At 38.7% G+C, this 23,679-nt stretch overlaps 1 long non-coding RNA gene across 1 annotated transcript in view; it reads right to left on the bottom strand.

Annotated features, from left to right (window-relative positions):
* The window catches only part of LOC119118265, a 73,291-nt gene extending 57,587 nt beyond the window's left edge, over positions 1-15,704 (bottom strand). Inside the window, exons 1-3 of the long non-coding RNA XR_005096685.1 lie at positions 15,644-15,704; positions 14,221-14,330; positions 2,449-2,546 (exon numbers count right to left, since the gene is read on the bottom strand). This is a non-coding gene — a long non-coding RNA (uncharacterized LOC119118265). The remainder of the gene's footprint in view (positions 1-2,448; positions 2,547-14,220; positions 14,331-15,643) is intronic.
* Between the last annotated feature and the right edge of the window lie 7,975 nt (positions 15,705-23,679).

Consider the following 23,679-nt stretch of genomic DNA (forward strand, 5'->3'; position numbering starts at 1 on the left):
GAACCAAATCAATCTCACATGGCTGGTGAGTGGTCCTCGAGACAGAGTCCTTCCTCTGAAAAGAGTGTTGAAACATACGGTAATTGATTTCAATGTCATTTGGCTGTGGTGTACCCTCCTGAGTGACTTCAGGAGCTTTTTATAGACAGGCTAATTCGCCATTGTTCTGTCAATCTTACTCTTGGATGCAAGATGGAGAAAATGTGGCACAGGCATAAAAAAAAAAAAAAAAATGATGGAAAATACTTGCTGTATTAAGGAAATAATTTACATTATTTTGAAATAATTACACCGTGCTATTAAGTCACCAACAAGAGTGAAATTATTTTCCAAACTGGCGGCCATTTATTAAGAATTATGAAAGGTGACGGCTTTAGCTTTGGATGGAAACTAATGTGTGCTGAAAAGTGCCGCAAGGAAACAAACATGGGGGATAAATTAAAAAAAAAAAAAAAAAATGGCAGCCTGTTGTCTCAAGGTTCTCAATCATTAGCAAATGGTGGGAAAAATATTCTGGCAAGTGAAGCAAAGGAAAAGAACTGAAACGTCTGAGTCTCCATATCTTAAGTCTCTCATATTTATGTCACACTTCTGAGAAACGCCAACTACGATCATCTCTGAATGGAATCTTGCTTTAGCTCTGAGCACAAAATGGCTGCCATGAGATAACCGATGATAAATGAGATGCCTGGATTTGTTTCAGGTGTCTCATCTTGTTTAGACCACCGTTATGGTTCCGATCAGAAGGCGGCAAGCTTTAGTGGAATGTCATCAGTGAACACTGTCTAAAAAAAAATGTGTTACACATCATAACTTACTGGGTGTCGCAACAAAATGTCCCCATGTACACAATTAACCTTGAAGCATGCCGAGCAGGAGCATTGGAGCACAGTTACGATTATTTCAGAGTCGTCAGAACTTTGTTTAGACAGTGTCACTTTCATTCGCTTTCTTCGTCTTTGTTCTCAGTGCTACTCTGGTGTCGGCTTATTTCAAGTTGACATTGCGGAATGTTTTGGTGAAGTTTTTGAAGATTCCAGCAGGGGTGGAGAAGACAAAAAAAACAAAAAATCCCGGTAGCCTTCTTTGAGGATTCCGAAGTTGAGTGAAGTGCTACCCTGCTATAGGTACGATGTAATATTTTAATTGTAGATATATTTTCTCTCCCAAAATGGATTTTACTACCTGGTGCTTCAATGCAAGTGTTCAGGCAATATAATCCTAGTCCTGCTATCAAAGGCAAATTTGTAGTGAGACGTAGCTGGGGATCAATTGGAAAATTCAAGGGCAAACGCAGATGAAGAGCTCTTTATTTCCAAAGAGACCGTGTAAATGAAAACACTCTTATAAATAGAAAATAGACATTACACTACAAGTCGGGAAATGTCAGTCAGTTGAGTACAATACAGACCGAAGGCTATGCTGTTCTCTTACAGAGCTGGAAAAAATATGTTGTTTACAGTCATATTCTACCATCCTATTAATTACACGAAGTGAAAACATTCAAATAGTAAATTCTATCATTTTAATGACATGAACGTGGGCGGTAGAAAATGAGTGGAAAGCATGTCATGTGAACAGACGGGCTGAAATTATTGGATGCCGATCGAAATGATATGCTCATCCCCAAAAGAAAACCAATTTCAAATCCTTCTCTGAAGTTTGTTCTTTCCCAACTATTACAAGAATCGACTTAAATGAGAGGAAATGAGCCGACGGTAAACGACATTGCCGTGCACATCATAGATTTGAAAGCCGTGTCATAAAAAAAAAGCCCAATAACACGACTCTCGACATTTTCCATCATATCGCTGCTGTCATTTGAGCATTTTAAAGCGGCGAGAAGCTGAGGCACCACGGTCGACACAGAGGAACGATTAAAATCACGCAACGGCTCCATTTGCTTTGACGCACGAGTCAGATGCTGTGTACGCTATCGTAAATATTCTCTTATCTGGTCTTACTATTGACAGACTCATTCAAAAGGCTTTTTGCTGTCGCTCCTCCGTAACACACGTTATCATAAATGATACAGTATGCTAACTCTTTGTGCTGTTTGATATATTGACATGTTTCTTCCCCCCTCCCGCACACAAACACAGCGAGATGCATGCGGAGTATTGTGATTGGACTGGATGAAAGCATTACTGGTTCTCTCCGTGTGTTTTAAAATGTCAGTCAGGCTCCAAGGCCATCATGCGGGCGGCGCTGTGGGTTTACCGAACGTCAGTGTAAACCTGCAGGGAGATGGCGTTCGGGGCTTCCTTAATCACAACGCAAATGCTTTTTATACATCTTCAGAACTGTGCAATTAATTTCAGTGCCAACATCAGAACCTTTGGGGAAATCTCACCAGTTATTGCCTCTTGGAGCTATGAGAGTTCATTCTGTCAGATGAGGTGCAAGATCGGCATTCAAAACTCATTTCAAGGCCAATATTGTACTCACATTCACAGCTTCCGGAGACTCACTTCAAGTTCTTTGTGTTGAATGTACAATAGAGTTGCTCTGCCTGAACTGTGGCTATTGTGTAAGGAATGTTCGTTCTGTGGAAAAAGGCATTGTCTGATTAATTGGAAATGTCCACTAGTAAACCTAGAGTTGGATAGGAGGGAAATAATCATTGTCCTCCAAGGGAAATTTAAAATCCGATCTGCTGTATAATGTTTGTCGCTTTTAAACATTCAGAGTACTGTAATTTGCGGAGAAAAGCGGCAACTGAATACAAGTTAGCTAAAATTTGGGGAAAATCCTGTTTTGTTCATATATAAGCCGCACTGGACTATAAGACGCAGGTGTTTTAAATTTCCTCATTTCTATTACCTGTATTTCCAAAATCATGAAAAATCCATCGATAAGCCGCAGGGTTAAAATCTTGTGCAAAAAGTAGCATCTTATAGTCCAGAAATTACAGGAGTTACTACAACTAGACTACTTTGTCAGCCTTTACTGTATTTTTCAGACGATTAGGCGCACTCAAAATCCTTAATTTTCTCAAAATTAGACCGTGCACCTTATAATCAAGTGCACTTCATGAATGGATCAGTCAAGAGTTGTATAAATATATTCTAGTTTGGAATGACATTTGAAGTGCTGACATTTTAGGCTGTCAGCAATTCAAAATTAAGCCAAATATCATATCCTTAAACGGTTTGTGTCTGCAACAGCCCTTTGAAAATTTGGACCATTTGAAGAGGAAAAAAAAAAACCCATTGCTTATTCAGTCAGATATTTGTATTCAATGGGACTACATTTTAGACATCTGCTCCTTTCAATTTTATATTACCAAATAGCTCTTGAAATAATTAAATGGAAAATATTTTCCCCACTGAAGGTATCATTTAAAACAAATGCCGAAAAATGCTTCAGTTCAATGTTATGCTTATAACCATCTAGATATTGGTACATAACCTTAATGGTGTGTTTTCTTTTCAAATTTTCTATTATTTTTCTATATTTATTTTAGGGTGAATCACAGCACGGGTTTATTTAAACCTGAGAGAAAGCAGATGGCTGCACAGCAGTTGTGAATGACTGAAGATATTAGCTGAGCCAGCTAGGGCTCTGAACATACTGTTTCAATCAAAGACTTTCTCGTATTAAAGTGCTTCATGGGGGTCAGACAATGTGATTGCGAATGGAACCTTTTATATGTATCGAAAATATAATGGAAGAGACGAATGCTGGAGCATTTTGTATTAGCCAACTTGTCGGTGGTATGTTGTTGTTATTTTTTTTAGTGGTCACATTAACAGCTCTATTTGTCAAGTATTCTGGCTTCCTGTCACTGTTCAAAAACATGTACGCAATCATGCTTTCACACTTATAAGTACCGTAATTTTCGGACTATAAGTCGCGTTTTTTTTTCATAGTTTGGGTGGGGGGCGACTTATACTCAGGAGCGATTTATATACATATATATGGGGTTTTTTCACTATTTTGGGCATTTTATGGCTGGTGCGACTTATACTCCGGTGCGACTTATAGTCCGAAAATTACGGTACATTCAAGTCATCTCAAAAGGCCCGTTTTTCTTTCATTGTAGCAACGACTAGTCCACACAAAAATCGTCTTCCTGTTTGTATTCTTGCACCCGCTCTGACACAGCATTCATATTTGTTGTTTTTATTTATTTATATGTTTGTTTGTTTATTTATTTATTTACATAAAAAATTTTTTTGTCTGTAGTCTTTTTTTTCTTTTTCAATTTAGGTGAAAATTCACACATCATCTGATTTGGTCTGCATCCAAGTTTGGTTACTAGGTTCACACAAATTTATTAAAAGGGACATATTATGAAACTTTTAGTCCTTTCGTTGTTTTTAAGCAAATAGTTGGCTTTCCAAAATATTCCAGAATATTTTACACATGTAAACTTAGAAAACTAAATCTTTTTTTTTTAGCTGCTGATTACTTAATTCATTAGATTAGCTGTTCCTAAATTTGTTTAACTCTGATCTGACAATCCGGTCGCTGGACTGCAGGAAAACGTTATCAAATTTCCGTCCCAAAATTGGCTCGCATCAATTTCAATCAAGCTGTTTCTGATATCATCTCGTCATTACTATTACCTCTCCTACAGAAGATGATGCAAAGATGATCCTTGACATTCTGAACGTAAACATGTCTTTTTCCCTTCTGACGGCCTTCATCTTGCAACAGATTGCATCTTTATTTTCTTTTGCTTTGCACCAGCAAGGCCAGGTGCTTGTACGACACAAGGAGGTGATGATTAAAGGCTGACCTTATGCTTCATTAGTAGCAACCGGGAGATTTCACTGCTTGGCTATGAATCATGGGGGAAAAAAAAAAAGTACCTGCCGGGGAAATGTTACTGAAGTGATTATGTTAGGGTGTAAATCAATAGAACCCTTGGCCTGCAAATAGAGTAGTGGTGAAGTGAGATGCAAAATGAAGAAGGGGGAATATGAAAGAATGTGATTAACGGCTAAATGGCGCAGGGATTCATACTTCTAATTTTTTTTTTGTGAGGGGGGGGTTGTTTCAAAAGGGGTCAATGTCAATCAAACAGAAAATCATAGGATTGTTTCAACTATGGTAGTAGAGAAGAAGCCTAAAATATTTTCATAACCACGTTGTCGAATAAGACGTAAAGGTTTGTTTACTTTTTGCCATCGGAGAGAACTCTCCTTTTGCCATAATAAGCCCAAATGTGGCAGCAATCCATAAACTGAGAAAGAACAAACTTGAGGCACATAAAGAATCAAATTATATCCTAAGAGGGCTGCAAGTATTGTCTTCTACATTTGCTGGTCAATTGAAGTCAAAATGAACAGAATCTGCTCCCAATTAAAGTCCACTTCTCAATGCCCCGTGATTATATGGCCTGGGCACTTGCTGTGTGATAGTCTCAATTCTGGTGAACATGAGTCCCAAATGGCTCATCTGTACCCCCCCCCCCCCCCACACACTCTTATTATAATTGACTCTATTGAGGAGCACCAGCTTGCATTCACTTTTCCTCGGTTCTAATTGGGTTCAACACCTTTAGTATTTACATGAAGCTCATTTTATAGACGATTTCTACTACTTTGCGCCCATAATTTTAAAAAAAATTATGATATTTATTTGTGGCAGTTGCAATATGAAATGTCGAAGTAGTTTTCATTCTCTTGAGATTAATTTCCTGTAAAAAGTAGGAAAATGTGAGCACCTTTTTAGCAGTGGCTTTAATCTGTGCATGTGTTAAACATATGCTACTTAGTATAATCTTTGACTATTTCCAAATGGCTTACTCTATTAGTTATTTTAACCTCTGCTTATGATATTCATAGTGGAAAGGAAAGCAGATGTTTTGCAAACATGTGTGCTCATTAATAAACAGCATGCACACACGTGCTCGCGCTCCCGTACAGATGCTCAGCAACATAAGTCTGGCAAAGCCATCGCTCTTGACATCCTGCCGTAGTCTCTTGAGGGAATCTTTTTTTCAAGCCGTTTGTTAATATTTACACTGTCAAATCTGTAAACCAGCTCCTGTAGAAGAACATTGTTATATTTTGAGAATTTGTAATATTTTTAGAAAGGTATACAGTGATCCCTCGCTACTTCACGTTTCGTTTATCGCGGCTTCACTACATCGCGGATTTCTTTTCCCAAATTAGAAAAAACATTTAAAAGTCAAAATAAAACTTCTAAATTGAGGAAACGTGTCTAACCTTTAGGACAATGTAGTGTTGCTCCAAATGTTCGTTTACGTTCCTTTAGAAGTCTGTTTTCGCGTGTTACGACGATTGCGACTTAGCATCTTTCCGCTAACTCGTTAGCCTGCCCAGTACTTCTTGTTGGTGACCATACTTCGTGGATTTCACTTATCGCGGGGTGGTTTTTGGAACCAATTCTCCGCGATAAACGAGGGATTACTGTATTATATTCAACAATTATGGCAAAAAAAAAAACCAGACAAAAGACTTTCCCATATTTTTTTTTTATAATTGAAGCCTCCTCACTCGTCTGATTACATCCGAACGCCTCCCACCAGAGATCCCAGAGAACAGAGGAAAGACTCGTCTGGAAAAACCACACGCCTCACGCTTCGATGTAATTGCACGACGTCAATTCACGATGTCGTCGTTTGTCATTCAACGTCACCCAAACTGTCTGTAACAGCAGTTTCATGTGAGCGGAGTGCAGCTCAACCTCTTGATCCATCAAATGAATCCAACAACCATGAGACATGAGCAGCTGTGATGTCATTTGAAATGGACAGCAACATTTCCCCTGCTGAGAATGCATTTGTGTATTTACTACATTTGTGAATATCAAATGCAAATTACACCCCCTCTGAGGCCATATTAAAGCATTTCTCTTCCAAAACAAGTTGTCAGACAAAAGCTTTATGATTTGCATGACTGTAACTCAAGTTTGTTAACTAAATGAGACCATGTGACTAAGTATACAGATTTGAATCCCCACAACACACACATCAAAAAGGATATTATGCCAGCCACCCATGCCTGACTCATTGCAAGTGACGTTTATGTGCTATAAGTGCCACTTTGCTCCAATGTGCAGTGATTTAACCGCTTTTGACACAGTCCAAGAAATTTCTTTCTACCACCCCCTTTCATGCTGTCTCGCGCATTTATCACAATCACACATCGTCTATAACTCTATAGAGACTGCAGACATGAGAATAAATGTCCGCGTGATGAGAGACCTGTCATTCTTACTCTTTTATTTGCTTCGTCTGCACCACAGGGAGGTCAAAAGTCAGAGATGGTCACCGAGCAAATTATTGGCGTTGGGTATTATTGTCACTCTTGAGATAGTAAAAAGCTTTTCCAATATAAAAGCCCAATGAAGTTTTCTTCAGTTGGCATCAATATGTGACAGAAGGAAAATGGAAGAGGTCACATTATTGCATGCCCCATACAATGGCAAAAAAGGAACTCCGACACAAAATGCAAACCGAGGCAAGTGCCACAAGTTTGGACCCACAGTGGTGGATGGTTGTGGAAGTGCTCCTTCCAACAGAGCTTGTGATGGATTGGGTGAAGAATGCCAAGAATGGCTGACTCCCTCTAAGAGATTAAGAGCAGTTATGTCCGTGTTAGAGTGGCAGAAACAAATGGCTGAGATAGAGGTGGGGAGGTGTTTGTTATGAACTCCCAGACATTGATGCTTTTGAGGGCGGGTGAGCTCTCTGGGTGGTTTGGAAACCCGCCAGGGGGGGGATGACTGCTTGACAATTACAGCCGCTTGGAGGAAAACAACAGAAGGCATCAAAGGAGTTAATAAGTAGCTCTGGTCTCTAGCATGTTTTTTTTTGTGTCAATGGAAAGAAATGACAAATACGGCAGATTGAAGATAAAATCAATATTCCATCAAAATTTGATAGATTTAAACATAAATTAGGTTAGCTCATTCAGTGCCATTGACGGGTATAGACGTCAATATATCAACTGGGTTGGCAGTGTGAGTTCAAGTAGAAGATGCTGTTATGGATGCTGCAGAAGAAAACAGAGGCTATTAAATATTTGTCGGCTTTTAAGTACCGTATTTCCCAGACTATAAGGCGCACCTAAAAACCTCAAATTTTCTCAAAAGCCGACAGTGCGCCTTATAGTCCGGTGCGCCTTATATAAGGACAAAGTTTCAAAATGGGCCATTCATTGAACGTGCGCCTTGTAGTCCGGTGCGCCTTATAGTCTGAAAAAATACGGTACATTTTCCCAACAAATTTCTGTGGTTGTCTCCTCTGCTTTTTGTGAATTGTTGTGCTTTCTGGCAGGGGAACTGTGCTTCCAGAGTATCATTTATGCATATGCATGTGCATGACATTGAATTCATTGTGGGATTGTCAAACTGACACTGGGAATGCAAATTACTCGACTGAGACGTGTAAGGTCTTTGGCAAAATACATGACAACCATGAAAAGTTTGGTGTGACGGATAAAGATAATTTTAATAGCCGCTATGGATTCAAAATAAGCTTTTGCTTGATATTAACTACCTGGGTTTCCTATCCCAAGGACAAACCAATTTATTAGCTCAGAATGAAACCTCAGAGGTGCGCCGCATATATTTCCAGGTGATCATCTTCGCAGCATTTCCATATGGAAACCAATTCCATGAGATTGATTTCCAGCGAGACTTGTCGGGTCTCATTCATTTTTCAATTTGCATCTGCAACGGAGCCTGGCCCAAAGTGCTATTTTCTTGGCCACTGCCCTGTACCTCTCCTCTGGACCTTTGATCTGACTGCAAATCAGCCAGTGTGATGTATTGAGACAAAGCCGAAGGGTGACAACTTAGCGACAGAGAGCAGGCAAAGGGGCAAAATGGGTTGAAGTGAAGGTGTGTGTGGGGGGGGGGGCATTTCTTTCACTTATCGTCAGTGGCACGATTGCACTCTCGGTGATTTTGTTCCTGTGTGCGACTGCTGGTAGAAGTCTGACCACATCACCGTCCCGACAGCTTTGTCTTGATCCATTAATTCCACAGCACTTTTCGTGAAACAAAAGTGTGGGAGGAAGAAAAGGGAGAACAATATTTTCTGTGAGCAAGAGAACAGTCCTATCCGCTTCCTCCCATCATCGTTGCAGAAGGTGGAGCAAATTAGGTGTCAGATGATATTTAATGTGAAAGGGGGCCTGTCTCTTCCCTTGACATCCACTCCTGGCTGCACTGCTGCACGACACCGATATAGAGACGCTCTCAATTCAGGCCTCATCAAATGGCACTCAAGTAAAAAGAAGCGAGCGGGAGAAGGAAGAACAAAAGACGGTGAGGGACAGAAAGAGGTGACGGGGAGCAGGAGTCATTAACCGAAGGTGAAAGTGAAATGGAAGCTGTTGATGTGGGAGGAAATACAGTCGGGGTGGCAGAGAAGAGGAGAGTTTTCCAGTTGAGGAAAGAAAAAAGTGAGTTCTGGTTCCTCGCCCTGCAGCTGAACACTTGTGACAGGGTAGAAGATAAGAGAGTGAGATGGGCACGGAAAAGCCGCCATGAAAATACCTTCACTTGAAACCGAGGAGCAAAAAAAAGAAGTCAAGGGTCTTCTCGTATGTTCTAACGAAAGCCGGGAGCTGCGGAAAAGTGTGACGGGATGCGGTCCCGTTGCTCATGGAATCAATTGAAATGGTATCACTTGCACCAGTTCTTCTTATTTTCTTCCCACACGCCTTCTTTTTCATTTCCACTCTCTGTTTCACAGCTTGTCCCTGCAGGACAGGAGAGGTGTGAATGGTGTTTTACACCTCAAAGTGAAGTTTTCAGCAAGTAAGTTTAAAAAAAAAAAAAAAAAAGGAAATCCCCCAGAATAGGTTTGATTGATAACAATTGACCACTCCTGCATAATACGTGTCATAATTATCTTTATAGATTTTATAATAAACGGCTCTCGTCTCACCAAGATTACGATAATCCATTGTGAGGGCACTCTGTCTAATGTCAGGCTATTGTTACCATGACGACCAAGGACGGAGTGGCTTCTATTTGTGGAAATAAGTTGAAAGCGTAGCATGATCAAAATGCAAATTTGAATAAGTGCAAGTCATTTTAATCAACATTGAATATTACTCTGGGCTAATTTTTGATTGAATCCTCTATGTTTCAGTAAAGTTACTTTTCTTCAAAGTAACAGTGGCAACACTGCTCGTAAAATAAGAAGTTGCCTTTTCCCTCACCCTGGCATCACGAGTCAGAGCCTGTCAGCAGGGTGCAGGTCTGTCCGTCCATCTGTCAAGCTTGGAGAGCTCCCACTCCGGGTTGTCAGGGCACTCTGCCCTCCACAGTGTTCTGCTCTCCTCCCTCCCTCCCTCATCTTCCCCTCCTACCACTGCTTGTCCTCCTCACAGCTGCCTCCTCAGCTGTGTCCACTGGCCATCATCCCACTTTTCCGAGCATGTCCTGTTTACCGCACACCGAGTGGCCGTCGAACCCCCACGCTCCGACATTGTAGACATGCTCAAGTGGGCGTGTACCCGAAAAGGAAGTTAGGCAGGGACACGCGCAAACGATTCCATCATTTAGTCAGAGATGCCTTCAAGTGCCCCTTTTTTTTTTTTTTTTGCGTCTTATGAATATAAATGCATGCGAAGCTGTTCAACCGCATGACAACGATCATTTTCTCAATGGTTGCACTTTTATTTGGCCTGCAAGCAAAAGGAACAATTGCTATTGAACTACAACAGAGCAAAAACATCAGTTTCCTTCGCCGTCTAAAAACAGCTGATCTTGCACCTTGACTGCAGTAATTATTTCAAGAGCAGAGATCTATATTTATTATAAAACATGATGACTTGAATTTGTTGTCTTTAATCTCTCAACGGATTGTAAGGTGCGGCCTAGCCTTTATACAAGTCTCATATTCTTAACTGTGAGTATGGAAAACTCAATCTTAGGTCAAAAGAAAGTCTTGCTGTTGTCATCTCCAAGATAAATAAACAGTGAAATAAAGTGAGAACAAAATATGTCGTAAGAATTCTTATCATTATGACAACACAGTTTCATCATGGTTAGAAATCAGTGACCCGGTTATTTCCTGCTTGAATAACTTTCATTTTAAAGTGTAAATGAAGTGTAACTGAGTGAAAGAAAGCATACCAGCCAAATGTAACATTATGAATCACACTTGGTCTTATCTTTGCTCAGTTTTCTTAGATTAGTCATCCGTCCAAGAAAATAGTTTATTACACTTAGTAGTCATGAAGGCAAATTGGAAGATCTCCATATTGCTATGATCTCACAAACTAAAAAGAAAAAGTATTTATGGTGCTTACAAATTGCTGCAGACACAAAACTTCTGCAACATAATATATTCTGCATTTTTAATCTAGTTTGAGACTCAAATGTCTGAATGGATTCAAATGAAAAAGATCGCTGGAGTCAGGCCAAGTGAATTTAAATTTAAATTTCTGAAGTGTATACTTATTGAGTAAAAATTATCATTTAATTACAATATATATATATATATATATGCTAATATTTGAACCAACTCCTGAGAAGTGATTTTGGGAGAGTATTTTGCCTGACACCAGCGATATACAATATTTTCCTCTTTATTTAACTGCCCACATTTTTGGGGACTCATGGCAGACTGAAACGTAAACCCAGTGTGTTGCCATTCACTAATGACAGTATTCTTACCAGCTCTTTCTCCAAACCACAGCATGATCCCCGAGTCTAAGCCGCGAAATGCATCTGGATTTGGCAGATGAAAACTTTGAAATTCAATTTGACGAGTGTGTACGTGAAAGCACAGAAGGGTGGATTACGACACTGGCACGAGTGAGGTCCAGGAGGCCCAGATTAGAGTGTCTGTTTAAACAGTTGTTTATATCTTGATGTAAAGGGCAATTTTGTGTTCAAAGTAGGAACGTCTTTTTCATGTTATTGTTCTAGATTTCTCATACAATCTTGGAAATATCCCTAACATATGCATTTGATGAGTATGCCCTTAAGTAAATAATAATAACATAATCTGAAGGTACATTATATAGACAAAGTATCCTCCACCAAAAGTTTTTGTTGTATTCTGTTTCGTCAAGTGGCTGCAGGAAATAAATCATCTGGATCTGTTTTTTTTTTTCTACTAATCTACTAAAAAAAACAGTTTTGTTATCATGGGACTCAACCGGAAATGCCAAATATGCAATTGCAAGTGTAGTGAAGATTTGAGGAGATCTCATCAAATTCAGCACAGGGACTTCCTAGCAATGTTTGGATTTTGTTGTGTACTTCATGATGAGTGAAGCGGACAATCTGTCAAAAAAATGCAGGGCAGAACTTGGATTTATTCAGGGACATACTTATGCAGTTCTTGAACCTTTCACAACCTTTTGATATTTGGAGGCTGGATAATGAAAAGGCATAACAACTAGGAGATGGAAAAGAAAAAAAAAAACTTTCAACATGCCTGCTGGTGTTACTTTGCATGCTAATTTGTGTACACAATACAAAATCGAGATGAAGCGGTAAAAAAAATAATCTTAGAAAATAAAAACAACATTAATTCAAGTGGAATGGAAAATACATCACACTGCTTTTCATCTTCAATTATATATGAAGTAAATATTTCATGGCAGTCTCCTCATCAAATCTACATTTGACTCACAAAAACAAGGCATCGTGGGATTTTCATGCAAACAAGGAAAACTTTCTGTTGCTTAAAGGCAGAGTTTATTTGGATATTGCACAAATATTAATCCACTATTTAGTATAAAATCCTTGAAATGTGTTTTGATTGTGTTACTTATAAATAATGCACAAAATCTCTTGATTGCAATTTTAGTGGCAACCTTTGCACTTATTTTTTGTACAATTTACTACTAAATTTCCACACATGAAATTTCTAATGAAATATATCAAGGTATGAGACTGCCGCACAAATGCCCGTGCTTGACAAGTCATCTAAATGGCACTGTTGACAAACACAACCAGATACAGAGTCACAAATAAAGTGGCGAGAATCAAACAATCCACAAAGCGCATAGAATACGAAGTCAGTAAATAATAGAATACATTTGTTCCTGCTGAAATTGGCTCTTTGGGGGAAAGAGCTTAGAGTCGTTGCCATCAGAGAGAAGCGGGGAGGGGGGGAAAAAAGTGAAGGGGAAAAGAAAAAAAAAATATCAGAGAAGAGAGAATAAGCACAGCTCATCAGCTTGCTAGAGATAGTAGCTTGGAGGGGAGAGATAAAGCTATTTTGGCACGGTAGAAATCACGCATCCATCACAATGCTTATCGGTCACTCGGGGAAAGGTGCCTATAATAAATCGTCAAGTGCAGCGTCAGTGCAGCTCAGACCCAGACAATTGGAGTCAGTGGAGTAGTTCTCTTTGCTTGTTTGAACAATGTGACTTATTTGGGGAGGGGGGGATCAAGTGGGATAGGGGGGGGGATGTTTAAAATGTGAGATCATTTCACGGCGAGATATGAAGGTGCACTGATGACTTCCAGATTCTAATGGGGCTATGGGAAATGTTGCTATGACACCATGAAATCAATCCAAACAATATGCGGGATGTACGCAGAATAGAGCAGAGAGGATTCTCCTTAAATAAAAAAAAAAGAAATCTCTGCTAACTGCAGCCCATCTTTACATTTTTGTGAGCCAGAGCGTTGCTCATGAAAACCTTTGCTTCGCCTTGACCTTATTACCATTTCAAAGATTTCCTGCCAAATCAGTCCGCACAGCTTCACATTGGACAAGCGGGGGCTGCTGATTCCAAAAGTTAAGACATCAGTAGGCAAAGCAATACTTTGTTGCTCTTTGACTAAACATGAGGGCGAGTATTCCTGATGTGACTTCAAAGCGTGAAGCTCAACTAAAACCGACTAATTGTCGTGACGAAAATTCCAATTACATAAAACAAACTGAAAGAAAGGGTTTGTATTTTTTTGTGAAAAAATGTTGCAGCATTTTAACTTCGATTAGGGCTCTCCTTGAATAATGGTGTGTCTTTTTGGAACAAATGCACATAGATTGTTTCATTAAATTGTTGGAACTGGATCAAACTTTGATTTAAGCAGTCCAATTCATTGTCAGTGATTCCGGTGTCTGTTGAGCATATTAAGTAGGAAGAAATTGAATTTCTCCACTCAGAACTCACTTGAATGACATTTAGGCATTATTGCTCTGTTCTCTGTCTTGACTTGAATGTATTTTCCGCTAAAAACGCTTTAGTACAAACTACAAAGGCAGCCGAGATGTGAAATTGAGAGTTTCTTTTGACAATAACAAAAAAGTTTTACCGTTCCGCAAGGGCATTCTTCCTCTCTGGTGCGTGATTGAACGGCCCCATTGCCACGGATTCAAAGCACGGCTCAGTCTGGTGTCTTGATCTCACATGGCTCTATGAAGGCTGACACACGGACAGATAGGGTATCAGAGACGGGATGAAACAAAGATGGCTTCTGAAATCAATCGTCATCCAGCCGCACATTGGTCTTGCTTCGTCTGCCATCGCTGTGTGAAGCCCTTAATAAGCCCCAAATGAAATAGATGAAGAGAAAGCAAGACGATGGCCTGTTAGACCATATTCGGCGCTTATCAAGTCATCGTGATCACACGGAGCAAAAGGCGATAACCGTTCCGTAATATTCATCTTCTACAGTAGGTTGTCAGTGGGAATTTCTTTTAAGGCATTTAACATATAATATAATATATGTAATATTATAATATATTTTATATAATATATTATAATATAATATATAAGGAAATTCTTTAAAGGCTTTTAATATGATGAATACAGATTTTTTAACATCCTTATTGAATAAAAGTGCTAATCAAAGTCAAAAGTCAAAGTCAAAGTCAGCTTTATTGTCAATCCCTTCATATGTCAAGACACACAAAGAAACCGAAATTCCGTTTCCTCCATCCCACGGTGACGAGACATACAAGTAGGCGACACAAAACAAAAACAAGAAGGCACAAACCATAAATAATAAATAATAAATAAAATAAAATAAAATTTATTTTATATATATATATAATATTATAATATATTATAGTATAATATATAAGGAAATTATTTTAAGGCTTTTAATATGATGAATACAGAATTTTTAACATCTTTATTGAATAAAAATGCTCATAATATAATATATATATATATATATACATTTTTTTTTTATTCAAAAGATTCTTGCTCAGCAGGTCAAAAGCAGCTTTATCAAGAAATCTGTCTCTTAAGCGAAAACATAAAGCACCAACTGCCAACACTGTGACCTTCACATTTTCAAAAAAATATATACTGTACTGCACTCTGCAACACATTACATCTAAAAGGTTAACGACAATACTCAATCTAGCTGTCCCACAATCTCCTTTGCCATTACGGCGATAGGAAATTTCCTGAGTAGTAAAAAAAAAAAAGAAGTTACAATTTTTAAACCAAATACTTGAACCTGTACCGAATAACAAGAAGTTCAGTGCAACATCCGAAAATTAATTACGAAGCACTGGAAAAGCTTTCACTCATGGGTTTATGAAAAACGAGGAATTAATCATTGCTTAAGTGCACTAACACAAAAACAAATAAGCTTTGGCAAGTTAATTAAGAAGCTTAAGGCGTACTTTCCTCCTCTAAAACCTGTTCCATGCTCAGGATGTGCTTAGTAAAGCTTCTCCTAGCCTTTTGTTTTCTTTTGTTCAGACAAAATATACCGGTCTTACCTTCGAACATTTCCGACGGTTTCGGCAGCAACTTCCACCTTCGTCAGAGAGTGTCACGTGACGGTGTAGTAACACGTCTTTTTCCGCTGTTACTATGATGGGCGTGACCAACCTGTGATTTGACAGGTGGGTAACGCCCCCTTCTGCCGAAACTGGTCAGAGTTTTAAGGTAAAACGTACGGATTAATGGTTGTTAAAACAAAGCCAAACAACTTCTGTACATTAGTATATACAATTTACAGCTGAAATTTCGAATATGATCGTATTTGATGTTTTTAATTTAGACGTTCTAAATTAGGTCTCCTATTTAGACTAACATGACGCTCTAAATTAGGTCTATACATAGACCAGACGTCTAATAGATGTGCAAATTGTGCATCAAATTCGTGTCATTACTAGAATTGCAAATTGTCTTCACTTTTAATTATCTTTTTTTTTTAAATATTTGACCAGTTTTTACTCATCTGATTTGAAAACGAGTTATTTGTCAGTGTGTTTTGTAACTTTTACTGTATATGATATGAGGTGCTCATACATTATTATTGGGTTGACAGTCATAATGGCCCTCCGAAAGAAGCTAATGACTACAATCTGGCCCGCGAAAAAAAGTTTGACACCCCTGAACTAAGGCTTCCTCCTTTTCATAATTCATGCCCAAGAAAGAATCGCTGCTGCTGTTTCTCCAAGAAAGGAGAATTGTAAGTAGAACGCTTTTAATTCAGTCCTACAGTGGTCCACACTCTTTTATTACTTGGAGATTTGACATTAAAGGTTCCACTATTTGTAACTATTATAATAGAGAAGTGTTACATCTAAGCTCGGCTTTCTGGACGTCAAAACTCATTGGGAACAGCAACGTTTTGTGTGTTTCATTAATGTTATAGAAAACACAAAGACATCAGGGACACCCAAACCAATTAGCATTAATTATTTTCCTGTAAAGATTGCGAGGTAGGCTACAAGGAAAAGCCGCGTTTGCCTCAAAGGCATGCACACATGAAAAAGGGTAATCTCTCTGGGTGGAGATAATGATTGTTTATGCGAGATTTAAATTATATCGTATATGAAGCTATAACGGGAAAGACTGGACTTCGGCTGACTCGGCCATTCCGTAAGCTTTGACTGTGGTCTCTCATCAGTCGTCCAGAGAAGTCAAGGCGGTTGGCTGTTAAAGGCTAACTCAGCATGATATGACCATCATATTAAATAAAACCCTCTTGCTTAACACGAAAATCCTCTTTGACCTTGAGATGAGCCGGCGTAGTTTGATAGGTATGCATCTGTCAGTTTGATAATACAAAAAGCACAAATAATCAAATTTCTTCATTATTTTAAATGATTAAATTTCAATTTATTTTGTCTTTATTTTTATTACATTTATTTTAATTTTTATTTTATTTTATACAATAATTTTTGACAATTATCATAACTTTCGAGATGAAACCACACAGCTGCAAAGCGACTTGATCTTCTTAATGAGAGCAGCAGAAAAAGTTGAAATGATGTTCAGTCTATATTTCCTTCTGCATGACCCTGTGAAAGCTCAGCGGTTAAAAAGAATGTTTAAAGATTGAATTATATGCTCCCACAGTAGGAAAGGGAATAGATGACTGATTGTTATTGAATATGACAATAATGCCGCTGTTAGTTTTATTTGAATAGTGACAGTGGAATGAATGGCACAGCCCTCCTGATGTGCGTTACTATGGCCAATTTCTAGCCCCGCCCCCCAATAATAATTCCTTCTGACCATAAAATAAAACCTATAATAACACTCAACAACAGGAAAGGACAAAATATAAAAAAAGTCAGTTCCCAAACACAACACATACTGTTGGTCATCATCTGCTAAAATAAGTTGTTATTATTGTTAAAATCTTTAATTGCGAAATATGACTGCACCAAGTGAATTAAGCAGCTGGAAAACCTGAGTGGGAGCGTTTCTACTCTGCATGAAGATTATGCCAAATACCCAATAAGTCTGTTTAACTGTGAGGTTTGAACTGTGGTATTATAGTTTGGCATACATTGGTGATAGCCCTCATTTGTGCAGCAAAAAAAAAAAAGGAATTAACAAACATGTTAAACATGGCGACAGTTTCAGATTGTGAATGGAGAACTAATCTGACAGTAGTAATCGGAAGTTTTTTTTTTTTTTAAAAGCTCAAAACCACATCATCAAATGACGACCATGTGAAAAATGTAACATACAGTATATTTTCCCTTCGTTCAGCGTCAAGAGCAGCTTATTGTACATTTTTTATTTCAAAGAAATTCATACACTTTGTCTTTTTTTTACTTTATTTTTATTTATTTGCTAATTTATTTGTTGTATTTTTGACACTTTGTTGTATTTTTTTACTTATTTTTATTTATTTCGTTAATTTTTTCATTTTTTTTCTAAGCTGTATTGCATGTGATTTGTTGCATCTGCCTTACAGCAGAGTGTACAGTCAAATATATATTTAATATGTTAAATGGGATCAACGCTTTGCTTAATGTCACCACTTTGTGACAAAGCAGTGGAACCGCCATTATTTCGGGAACTGGTGGGCGCTTAAAGTGCCTTCCGCAAGTGGCCACGGCGCCGTATTATTCAAGACGACGACGCTTTCATTAAATCTTTAATTGGAATTAATGGCAGACATATTTATTTGTCTGACATCGTGAGGTTAGAGGGGTTACTAAATTAAATGACTTGTGTCATTTAATTGTGCCGGCGTTTAGATGTTTCGCATCCCTCAGCTCCCATGGTCGTCTTTGTCAAATAGGAAAAAGGCTGATGAGCTGTGCAGGGTTCCTGTGGGACACTAAAGAACTTTTATATGGTGTTGTTGGACTCAGTAACCGACAGGAAGCGGATTCTATGCTAGTTGTGGGGGGGAGTCATTTCTTCCACAACGTTTTCAAGAAGATATATGATTATTGCCGACCTTAAATTATACAATTATAGGGCATTTTACAGTTTCAACAAAGTGCAGCCACATCACTGGTTCTTGTCCACTGAGGGCTCACTCGCCCAAATTGACATCTTTACCATTCGGCTTGCGACGACCGAGTCGCCTGTTGATGAAAACTATGAAAGTGTTCCTGATGAATTGTTTTTTTTATACAATTTTCTTTTACCATTCGAAGCCAAGAGAAGCATATATAAAATGACATTAGTGGGTGTCAGAAATCCCATAAAATAAAATCCTTCTTTGTTTTTTTTCCCAGTCTGTCTCTTTCAGATACACGAAGATAACCGAGACCATGTAATCAGTATATATACTGTATTTTCCGCACTATAAGGCGCACTTAAAAACCTCAAATTTTCTCAAAAGCCGACAGTGCGCCTTATAATCAGGTGCGCCTTATATATGGACCGATATTGAGCCACTACAGCAAGCGTGTCCAAACTCCGGCCCGCGGGCCAAATGTATATATCTTATATATGGACAAAGTTTTAAAATGGGCCATTCATTGAAGGTGCGCCTTATAGTACGGAAAATACGGTAGTTTTGCAAGGGTATATCAACAATTTTGTCAAAACACGATAGGATTCATGGTTACGTGCAACAATCTCTCAAAGGTACCATCCAAATATTTAGAAACTCAGTACAGTGTGCCACTTGCAGCTCCCCACTTAACCTCTGCATTTTTCCTTACCTACAAAGCTCCTTCACTCATCAGTTCATATAAAACCTCTCAGCAATACATTTATTCAAGTATCGTTCAAGTGTGAAATAGTCAAACTAGTTCTGTGGGCGATTTTTGTACTTTCATTTTTCCAACGGGATTTACTCTTTTGAATTATAACAAAGGTGAATAATGAAAACGCAAAATGTTTTACAAGCATAAAATCTCTTGAGCTTATACTGCTTTTGTGTGCCACTTTTTATAACAACATGTTTTCACGTCACCTTTTTGACTAGCTCTGTTAAGACAACTCACATTTTAGTTCCTACAATGTATTAAAGTAAGCAAATTGTAAAAGTAAAGTTAGTTAATTGCTCAAAGGGCTGTCTAATTATTATTTTTTGGTCCCTGCATAACAGGAAGGTGTTATCTCCCGGACATGAAACGGCAATACTCTCAACAATAAAGCATGTATTTGATCAAAGCCGCTTAAAAAGCTGTTTTGGGTAATATGAAGAAAGAAAATGTCCGATAGGGAAAATGAGATGAGAGAGACACTTGGCAGCAGCGCCATTGTTGTGGCTATTGAGTTATTTTGTCCAGACTTTATGCTTGGACATTAATAGAGTTTGTATTAAATGTTATAAATTTAGCTTTGATTGCCTGCAGCATTTTTGGCTTGCATCATTAGGGTAATGCTCTTTGACAGAACAACAACACACAACAGCTGGATCAAAAGCTATTGCGTTTTCTTTTCATCCTTCAGCCAAGACTTCATCAAGAAGGAAAGCTGGAGAGACAGGAAGGAGACAGAAATAGACAGAAAAAACAAATATGACGTGGAGCTGGTTTACAGGCAGGTAGTCACCACCCCACACACCAGTCCTGGATCTGGACCTGTTACATTTCTGGGACTGATCAACACATTCATTTTCACACATAAATACCGTATTTTCCGCACTATAAGGTGCACCTAAAATCGTCCAATTTTCTCAAAAGCCGACAGTGCACCTCATAATCAGGTGCGCCTTATATATGGACCAATATTGAGCCACTACAGCAGGCATGTCCAAAGTCCGGCCCGCGGGCCAAATGTATACATCTTATATATGGACTAAGTTTTAAAATGGGCCATTCATTGAAGGTGCGCCTTATAATCCGGTGTGCCTTATATATGGACAAAGTTTTGAAATGGGCCATTCACTGAAGGTGCGCCTTATAATCCGGTGCGCCTTATAGTGCGGAAAATACGGTACTGTGTATCATCACTAATAATTAATTCACACAGCAACCAGCCTGCTCAATCTAAAATTCTCTTGTGAAGTTCATTTTTCTGTCTGTCTCATCTTTCATCTCCCCAAAACTGTGTTGTCAATGCCAGCAGGGTGCAACTGTGCAGTTCGCAGTGAGAACCAGAGTTTTGGGTTGATCCTGACAGCTTGCTTGGCAAATGCACGTGTTAATGTATGTAGCAGAAATGCGTGGTTTCGCTGCTAACTGTCAAATCAACTCTGAAGCGAAAATGCATGTGGGGGTTTTGCGGGTTTCACATAAACTGTGTATAGTCTCGGTCTTGCTCGTCTGGCTGACTGACTGGTGATCTTTCCAAATGTCAGCCAGGATAGGTTTCCAGTTCACATGACCTTGTGCAGATTAACACGATGGATGAATTGTTTGTACATAGCGTGTGTACATTTAAATAGCAAGGAGCTGTTTTAAATAAAGCCAGCCGTGCTTATGAAATATTTAAAAGCTACTTAATGTGCTACGCATTGGCGCTATGGGAAGGTAACTTCATCTGAGTTATGCTGCAGGATGATAAGGCACTGACAAAATATGCATTCACTTTCCACCCACTGCTGCTCAAGGTTGGGTTAAATGCGGAGAACAAATTATGTGCCTTGTAAGTTTGGTCACTCTAAAGACTGGGTATGAATCCACTAACAACTATAAAAATACGTGGAATATTTGAAAGAAGGACTTTTGGAAGTCGAGAAACACATTAGTAGAAACTAGATATATTTATATTGTAGACACAAAAAGCAACTTTCCTGTTAATAATTTCCGTTATTCCAATCCAAGATGGCCGACATCCTCCGACTGAACTAAGATGTATTCTAAAGAAAATCTTTTCAACAAGAATGTATACCGGTGTGACCTACAGTATCTTTTCGAGGTCCTCCACATTTATCATCAGGGGCTTTAACCTTTGTAACAGTCTTCTGTTCAGAGTCCTCAAACCTTTGACCTGTGTAAAATACCCCATAAGGTTAATCCCTAGGCAAATAATTGAATCTTGACCTGACTATTATTACCACCCTCAGACGGTTCCGCTCCGTAGGATGCCGACCTTGTAAAAAAGCTCTGCAGTTTCCCTCTGTGGTTTTTCCCACACTGATGGATGTGTGTGTACGAACAAACACACCTTGTATTTGTTCAAGCACACTTGTATACATAGAAACAAAATCTGTCTTGGTCCATATGTGGAAAAACTCCTGGTATATTGAACTCAGGATGCAATAGAACTCCAAATATGATGGAAGTACACAGGCACGGATAATATATTGCGCACTGACACTGATCCACTGAGAGGGGGCCTGCAGAATCGTAAACCAGTGGGTGGTTAAAAAAAAAAAAAAAAAAGCTGAAGCGATCTTCCAGTGACAGGAAAAGTGAATTCACACCTGTAGTATTTCACAAGCTGGTCAAAACGTATCTAAAACTCATCTATATGCACTTCTCAGATCTTTAAAAAGATCATCTACATACTCAGGAAGTCAAATACTTCATCTCCACAAGCAGATTCGCATATTAAACAACATATGCGCATGTCCTCTGGTGGTCTTGTTCTTCATGGTCTCTCGGTTTTCGTAATTAAACTTCTCATCGCTCCTAAAGGAGGAAAGGGAAGTGCATGTTTGAGACCTCTGAATAAGCATATAAAAGGAAACAGAGCAGAAAGGAATAGAGCAAAGCTGACATCATTTATGTTGAAAGAAATAATGGCTCAAGCGGCATTTCACACTTTTGTGGAATAAATTCCAGATGGATGTTGGTAGACAACAAAATTGTCTTAAAGGTATTAATAATCATCTGTATCAACCTAAAGGTTGTGGATTCATCTTTTGAAATATTCCTGTTACCGAATCCCAGTTGATCCTAAAAGATGCGTCATTTCACCGATGCATTAATTTTCTTTCCGCAAGTTTGAAGTCTTCATGACAGTTTTAGCTTTTGAAGATTGATGTATGAGCAGACGTGTGAAATCCCTGCCACAGTTTGGGCTTTTGTGTGTTCATCCTTTTTCCTACAAATTATAGGCTGAATAAACTTGGTGAAAAAAAACAAAAAACAATATGAGTGATGCTTCTCAATCAAAATGACTAAGGCAGTTAGAAGGAAGTCAGGACACATGGTCCCCTTCTTCAAGACAACATAAGGTTAAAAAAATATATATATAAATTGCAACTCAGCCGTAAAAAGAAGCTCGTTGTCAGACGGAAAGTGGGCACAGCTCATTAGCCATCTAATAGCACCCCTCCTGTGAAGCATGGTGGTGGCAGTGTCATGCTGCGGAGGGACGTCGAAACAGAAGCCTAGACTGGGAAGAAACAAACGGACACCATTTTCATTTCTGTTTTTTTAAGAAAACCTGCCACTGAGTGCCAAAATCCACATATGAGGAAAGGGCTTTGCGTTTTTACAGCGAATGCCTGTCAAAACTGTCACTGTTGTCGAAAAATCTCACGGAATTATATGACGGTGAATGTATGATCCTGCTTTCAACAAATCGTGGTAGTTCCTGGACAAAAGTAAGTATACCGTATTTTCCGGACTATAAGGCGCACCGGACTATAAGGCGCACCTTCAATGAATGGCCCATTTTAAAACTTTGTCCTTATATAAGGCGCACCGGACTATAAGGGGCACCATTAATGCATCATGTCAGATTTTTAATCCAAATCAAATCATTCTCCATTTCATCATTTTTATTTCAACTTCAGATGCAACAAATTACTTTATAATCACAAAATAATGATCCATAGTCTTTTTGATTCATGATTCATAGTCTTCAGCCAGCCACTTATGATTGATTTCATGACACAATGCTTCGGGCCAGTTTAGATTTAAGAATTTGGTCCATACATAAGGCGCACCGGACTATAAGGCGCACTGACGGCTTTTGAGAAAAATTTAGGTTTTTAGGTGCGCCTTATAGTCCGGAAAATACGGTATGTTAAATGTGAGTTAAAAACTGGAGCACAGGGTCAGCATAAAAAAACCCCCATTGAATTCAATCCATTTTCAATTTTATATAAAGAACCAACTCTTCTCAAGGTGCTTTACATATGGAACAGTTCTAAAAAAAAAAAAAAAATACGCATTTACCCGCTGGTGCAACGGGACCTGACAAAATA

Source organism: Syngnathus acus, chromosome 24 (genome assembly GCF_901709675.1).
Source record: "Syngnathus acus chromosome 24, fSynAcu1.2, whole genome shotgun sequence".
Taxonomy (NCBI): domain Eukaryota; kingdom Metazoa; phylum Chordata; class Actinopteri; order Syngnathiformes; family Syngnathidae; genus Syngnathus; species Syngnathus acus.